Source organism: Babylonia areolata, chromosome 7 (genome assembly GCF_041734735.1).
Source record: "Babylonia areolata isolate BAREFJ2019XMU chromosome 7, ASM4173473v1, whole genome shotgun sequence".
In the NCBI taxonomy this organism is placed as follows: Eukaryota; Metazoa; Mollusca; class Gastropoda; order Neogastropoda; family Buccinidae; genus Babylonia; species Babylonia areolata.
Window position 1 is genome coordinate 7,663,552 of NC_134882.1, and position 7,500 is coordinate 7,671,051.

The window sequence follows — 7,500 nt, forward strand, 5'->3', positions numbered from 1 at the left end:
TGGGGGGTGAGTGTTTGGGGACATGTGCGTGGGTTTGGTGGCGTGTGGTTGGGGGGAGGTGGCGGTAGGGAGGGGTTAAGGTGGGGGGGAGGGGGGGGTATTCGGGGTGTAGTGTCACCATACGGTGTGAGGTCGTAAAATGCCCCCCTTCTTCTTCTTCTTCACAGGCAGACCGTTCAGTCCCATTCACCACATACACTGGTCATAGTCACTGCTTGGCTCACCGTCAGTGAAAACAGCGGAGGGAACTGAAAAGTGTGTTAGAGAGTTTCAGTTTCAGTAGCTCAAGGAGGCTGTCACTGCGTTCGGACAAATCCATATACGCTACACCACATCTGCCAAGCAGATGCCTGACCAGCAGCGTAACCCAACGCGCTTAGTCAGGCCTTGAGGGGGAAAAAAAGGTGAATAAATAATAGATAAATACTTTTTTTTTTTTAATAAAAAGAGAGAGAGGCTGATCGTGGAAAGAACAGTAAATCAAAATTAACTGGGGAACTGGATAGTGCGCTAGAGGCTGGTCATCAGAGGAACAGTGAAATAGGGGAACTGTATAGTGTGTTGGAGAATGATCGCCAGTGTAACAGTAAAATAGGAGAACCGTATAGTGTGTCGGAGAATGACCGACAGTGTAACAGTAAAATAGGAGAACCGTATAGTGTGTCGGAGAATGACCGACAGTGTAACAGTAAAATAGGGGAACCGTATAGTGTGTTGGAGAATGACCGTCAGAGGAACAGTGACATTGGGGAACCGTATAGTATGTTGGAGAATGACCGTCAGAGGAACAGTGAAATAGTGGAACCGTATAGTGTGTTGGAGAATGACCGCCAGGGGAACAGTAAAATAGGGGAACCGTATAATGTGTTGGAGAATGACCGTCAGAGGAACAGTGAAATAGGGGAACCGTATAGTGTGTTGGAGAATGACCGACAGAGGAACAGTAAAATAGGGGAACTGTATAGTGTGTTGGAGAATGACCGCCAGTGTAACATTGAAATAGGGGAACCGTATAGTGTGTCGGAGAATGACCGTCAGAGGAACAGTAAAACAGCGGAACTGTATAGTGTGTTGGAGAATGACTGTCGGAGGAACAGTAAAACAGGGGAACTGTATAGTGTGTTGGAGAATGACCGTCAGAGGAACAGTAAAACAGGGGAACTGTATAGTGTGTTGGAGAATGACCGTCAGAGGAACAGTGACAATGGGGAACCGTATAATGTGTTGGAGAATGACCGTCAGAGGAACAGTAAAACAGGGGAACTGTATAGTGTGTTGGAGAATGACCGACAGAGGAACAGTAAAATAGTGGAACCGTATAGTGTGTCGGAGAATGACCGCCAAAGGAACAGTAAAATAGAAGAACTGTATAGTGTGTCGGAGAATGACCGTCAGAGGAACAGTAAAATAGGGGAACCGTATAGTGTGTCGGAGAATGACCGTCAGAGGAACAGTAAAATAGGGGAACCGTATAGTGTGTCGGAGAATGACCGTCAGAGGAACAGTAAAATAGGGGAACCGTATAGTGTGTCGGAGAATGACCGTCGGAGGAACAGTAAAATAGGGGAACCGTATAGTGTGTCGGAGAATGACCGCCAAAGGAAGAGGAAAATAGGGGAACCGTATAGTGTGTCGGAGAATGACCGTCAGAGGAACAGTAAAATAGGGGAACCGTATAGTGTGTCGGAGAATGACCGTCGGAGGAACAGTAAAATAGGGGAACCGTATAGTGTGTCGGAGAATGACCGCCAAAGGAAGAGGAAAATAGGGGAACCGTATAGTGTGTCGGAGAATGACCGTCAGAGGAACAGTAAAATAGGGGAACCGTATAGTGTGTCGGAGAATGACCGCCAAAGGAAGAGGAAAATAGGGGAACCGTATAGTGTGTCGGAGAATGACCGCCAGTGTAACAGTGAAATAGGGGAACCGTATAGTGTGTTGGAGAATGACCGTCAGAGGAACAGTGACATTGGGGAACCGTATAGTATGTTGGAGAATGACCGTCAGAGGAACAGTGAAATAGTGGAACCGTATAGTGTGTTGGAGAATGACCGCCAGGGGAACAGTAAAATAGGGGAACCGTATAGTATGTTGGAGAATGACCGTCAGAGTAACAGTGAAATAGGGGAACCGTATAGTGTGTTGGAGAATGACCGTCAGAGGAACAGTGAAATAGGGGAACCGTATAGTGTGTTGGAGAATGACCGCCAGTGTAACATTGAAATAGGGGAACCGTATAGTGTGTCGGAGAATGACCGTCAGAGGAACAGTAAAACAGCGGAACTGTATAGTGTGTTGGAGAATGACTGTCGGAGGAACAGTAAAACAGGGGAACTGTATAGTGTGTTGGAGAATGACCGTCAGAGGAACAGTAAAACAGGGGAACTGTATAGTGTGTTGGAGAATGACCGTCAGAGGAACAGTGACAATGGGGAACCGTATAATGTGTTGGAGAATGACCGTCAGAGGAACAGTAAAACAGGGGAACTGTATAGTGTGTTGGAGAATGACCGACAGAGGAACAGTAAAATAGTGGAACCGTATAGTGTGTCGGAGAATGACCGCCAAAGGAACAGTAAAATAGAAGAACTGTATAGTGTGTCGGAGAATGACCGTCAGAGGAACAGTAAAATAGGGGAACCGTATAGTGTGTCGGAGAATGACCGTCAGAGGAACAGTAAAATAGGGGAACCGTATAGTGTGTCGGAGAATGACCGTCAGAGGAACAGTAAAATAGGGGAACCGTATAGTGTGTCGGAGAATGACCGTCGGAGGAACAGTAAAATAGGGGAACCGTATAGTGTGTCGGAGAATGACCGCCAAAGGAAGAGGAAAATAGGGGAACCGTATAGTGTGTCGGAGAATGACCGTCAGAGGAACAGTAAAATAGGGGAACCGTATAGTGTGTCGGAGAATGACCGCCAAAGGAAGAGGAAAATAGGGGAACCGTATAGTGTGTCGGAGAATGACCGTCGGAGGAACAGTAAAATAGGGGAACCGTATAGTGTGTCGGAGAATGACCGCCAAAGGAAGAGGAAAATAGGGGAACCGTATAGTGTGTCGGAGAATGACCGTCAGAGGAACAGTAAAATAGGGGAACCGTATAGTGTGTTGGAGAATGACCGTCAGAGGAACAGTAAAATAGGGGAACTGTATCTGTGTTGGAGAATAATCGTCGGAGGAACAATGAAATGAGTGAACTGAATATGTAAAGGAAAACAATCGTCATAAGAAAACTGAAACAGAGGAACTGAACACGTGTTGGAGAATAATCCTCAGGAGCCAGTTGTATTGCTCCGGGACGGAAGAGCCTAGTATGGCCGCAACCCGCTGCACACTAACTGTGTGTAGTATGGAAATGGCCAATGGCGTAGTTCGGTCAACGTAGGCATTTTGGTCACGTGTAACTGTCAAAAAGTTAGAACTAAGCAATGCAACTGGCACCAGAAGAACATTGAAATAGGTGAACTGAATATATGAAGGAATACTATCGTCATAGGAACGCTGAAATAAGAGGAACGGAATATATGTGTTGGAGAATGACCGTCAGAGGAAGAGCCAAATAGTGGAACTGACAATACAAGTGTGTTGGGAGGGGGGGGAGGATGACTAGATCCACAAGGAAAGTGGTGGTGATGGGGATAGAGGCAGGGAAAAGGGGGGGGGGGGGGGTGAAAACGTACGGGGAAACTTCGGATTGACAAACGAATGAATCAATAACACGCACAGCCTTTTTTTGGGGGGGCGGAGGGAGAAGGAGGAGGAGGAGGCGAAAGAGGAGAGAGAGAGGAAAGGAAGGTATGTGTGTGTTGGGGGGGAGGTGGGGAGTGGGGGAGGTAACTGACTACTCATTACGTGTGGACTGATTGTGTATGTGTGATCACACCTAAAAGCAAGGTCAATGTCTACAAAAAATGATTTACCCCCTCCCCATCCATCCAAAGATAAATAAATAAGTAAGTAAAATAAATAAATAAATAATGGCAAAATCCCGTATAAGAGCAAACACTACGTGGAAACGACCAGCCTCTGATGACACATTACCGAAGACACAAAACCGAACAAAACAAAACAACAGTCCCACCAAGATCCACTCATCCATCAGAACAAAAAGACGGTCTTGATCTTTTGGTTCTTTTCTCTTTTTTCTTTCTCTTTTTTTTTTTCTTTTTTTTTTCTTTCTTTCACGTATACCGTTCATTATCGACGCGACGTACGTTTGGAGGACGAGATGGAGGAAAGGAGGAAGTGTGTGTGTCTGTGTGCATGTGCGTACGTGTGTGTGTGTGTGTGTGTGCGCGCGCGCGCGAGCGCGTGTGTGTGGAGGGAGAAGACAAAAATACCTCCCCCCCTCACCCCCACATACCCCCCCCCAAAAAAAGCATTGTATATGAGAGAAGAAGAAAACAATGACTAATGACGACGATGAATACAACGACAACGACGAACAAAGCTAAATACCAAATCATTACTACACTCGGACACAAAAGATTAGCAATAAGTTCACATAGGAACCAGTCTTGTTGTGTCTGAAGAAACGGGGGAAAAAGAAAAGAGGAGAAAAAAATTCCATTCTGATGCTCTTTTTTTTTTTTTTTCTTTTTTTTTTTTTTTTTTTGTATTGACGTTTCCGTGTGTGCTTTTCCCTTTCATCTTTTTGTCTTGTTTAACAAGAACACATGGCCATATCACGGCCTCCATCGCTTCCTTCACTATTCAAAGCACAAATGATTAAAAGTTTTTTTTTCCCGTCCTCTCTCTGTCTTTCTGTCTCTGTTTCTGTCTGTCTGTCTGTCTATCTCTCTCCCTCTGTCTCTTTCTCTCTCTATTTCTCTATCAATCTGTCTGTCTGTCACTCACAATTGTTAAGTTCTTTCTGCCTGTCTGTCTCTCTGTCTCTGTCTGTCTGTCTCTCTCTCTGTCTTCTCTTTCTCTCTCTTTTTCTCTAGCTATCTGTCTGTCTGTCACAAACGATTGTAAGTTCTTTCTGCCTGTCTCTCTGTCTCTGTCTCTGTCTCTCTCTCTCTCTCTCCCTGTCTCTTTCTCTATTTCTCTATCTGTTTGTCACAAACGATTGTTAAGTTCTTTCTGCCTGTATCTCTGTGTGTGTGTGTGTGTGTGTGTGTGTGTGTGTGTGTGTGTGTGTGTGTGTGTGTGTGTGTGTGTGTGTCTCAGTCATTCTTTCTGTCTCCCTTTGTCTGCCTACTGCTTGTCTGTCTGTCCGTTTGTCGGGTGGTCGGTCGGTCGGTCGGTCGGTCTGTCTCTCTCTCTCTCTCTCTCTCTCCGTGAAGCATTTCATCCTCCATCTTTCCAGTCCCCCCCCCCACACACACACACACACAGCACAAATAACTCACTTCTCTCAGAGGAGTTTTCTTTTCTTTTCTTTTTTTCTTTTCTTTTTCTTGTCTTTTTCTCCAAGATAATATTAGAATGTGAAAATGAATACTTTAATCACATGTCTGAAATCAGCAGCATGTGCGATATAACATGAAAAGAGATTTCCCTCTCTTTCATACCCACCCTCAGCACACACACACACACACACACACACACACACACACACACACACACACACACACACACACAACCAATCACACACACACACACACACACACACACACAACCAATCACACACACACACACAACCAACCACACACACACACACAACCAACCAACCACAGACACACACACAACCAACCACACACACACACACACACACACACACACACACACACACACACACACACACACACACACACACACAGCCACACAACACACGTGCGTTTGGACGATGTTTAAACTAAAAATAAAATAAAAAAGAATTGACAATACTCACGTTCATGCGTTGCAGAGAGCTAAGGAGATGCTGATTGTCATTCCTTGTCAGTGATGATGTTCCACGAATCTGTAATACAACAATAAAACAAATTTAAATATATAGAAAAAAAAATGTCACACTGAATAAGCAAATCAAGCATTAAACCTCATAATCAACAACACACTGAATTAAAAAACAAAAACAAAAAAACAACAACAACCTAACAAACAAAACTTGGGAAGTAATGACGCAATGTCATAATGAATTAGTCAGCCAAGCATTAAATTATCCCACCAATCATACACTGAACAAGAAAAGTCCGCAGTAATTAATGAATCGATGTCATCATAAATGCCAATGAAGCATTCAATGAATCAGTCAACCAGGATACGAAGCGGGGTGGGTGTGTGTGTGTGGGGGGGGGGATTGGGGGGGGCGGGGGGGGGGGCCTGGGGGGAAAGAGGGTGGAAGTAAGGGGTGCAAAGGGAGGGGGGGAGAGGGAGAGAGAGGAAGAGAGAGAGGGGAGAGAGAGGGAGAAAGAGAGAGAGGGAGAAAGAGAGCGAGAGCGTTCGTGTTCGTGAATGTGTGCGTGTTTCTGTGTGTGTGTGTGTGTGTGTGTGTGTATGCGTGTGTGTGTCTGTGTGTGTGTGTATCTGTGTCTGCAAAAATGTGTGTGTGCGCGCGCATGTGAGTGTGTGTGTGTGCGTGTGTGTGTGCGTGTGTGTGTGTGTGTGTGTGTGTGTGTGTCTGCTTGTGTCTGTGTTTGTGTCTGTGTGCGTGTCAGAGACAGACATACTTATATAGATACAGACAGACAGACAAACAGGGACACATTATAATTATCATTGACAGACACACACACACACACACACACACACACACACACACACACACACACACACACACACACACACACACACACACACACACACACACACACACACACACACACACACACACACACACACACACACACAGAGGAAGAGAGAGAAGGGGGCATAGAGGGGGAGACAGACAAGAGATAGAGAGAAAGAGAGAGAGAGAGAGACTCACTGAGAGGGAGAGACTAGGAAAACGAGAGAAGTTATTTTCAGCCTGACATCTGCAGATGTGACTAGACTTCAAACTTAAAAAAACAACAACAGCAACAACAACAACAAACAATTAAAAACGCAGAAGAAGAAATAGGTGGAGAAGGACAACAGCAACAACAACAACAACAACAACAACAAAATACCAGAGAAAGAGGAAGACGTAGGAAGAGGAGGAGGAAGAGGTGGTGAGGAGGAAGAAGAGGAGACCGGTGGGGAGGGAGAAGGAAGAGGAGGAGGACGGTGGGGAGGAGGAAGAGGAGGAGGAGGAGGAAGAGGAGGAGCACAAAAACAAGGCAATGGAAACTCAAGGCCACCCAGCAGGAAAGACTGGTCGAGTCGTCCAAAAGAAGAATGGATAAAGAAGCTTTTCCGCCATCAATCGTTTTGTTGTCTGCATACAGAGAGAGGCAGACAGACAAACAAGATATAGAGACAGACAGTGTTGGAGAGACAGACAGACAGACAAAGACAGAGGAGGGGGAGAGAAATAGAGACAGAGTTCAGAGGGAGAAACAAAGAGAGTTCACAGAGAGAGACAGTTAACAGAGAAAGTTAAGAGGGAGACGGACACAGAGAGAGAGAGAG

At 45.5% G+C, this 7,500-nt stretch overlaps 1 protein-coding gene across 3 annotated transcripts in view; it reads right to left on the reverse strand.

Moving 5' to 3' along the window:
* Nucleotides 1-7,500, reverse strand: part of LOC143283685 (protocadherin-1-like) — a 336,037-nt gene that overhangs the window by 115,259 nt on the left and 213,278 nt on the right. For all 3 annotated transcript variants that reach the window (XM_076589918.1, XM_076589916.1, XM_076589917.1), the window contains one exon: nucleotides 5,840-5,908. The gene's annotated coding sequence lies outside the window, so the exon portion shown is untranslated. The remainder of the gene's footprint in view (nucleotides 1-5,839; nucleotides 5,909-7,500) is intronic.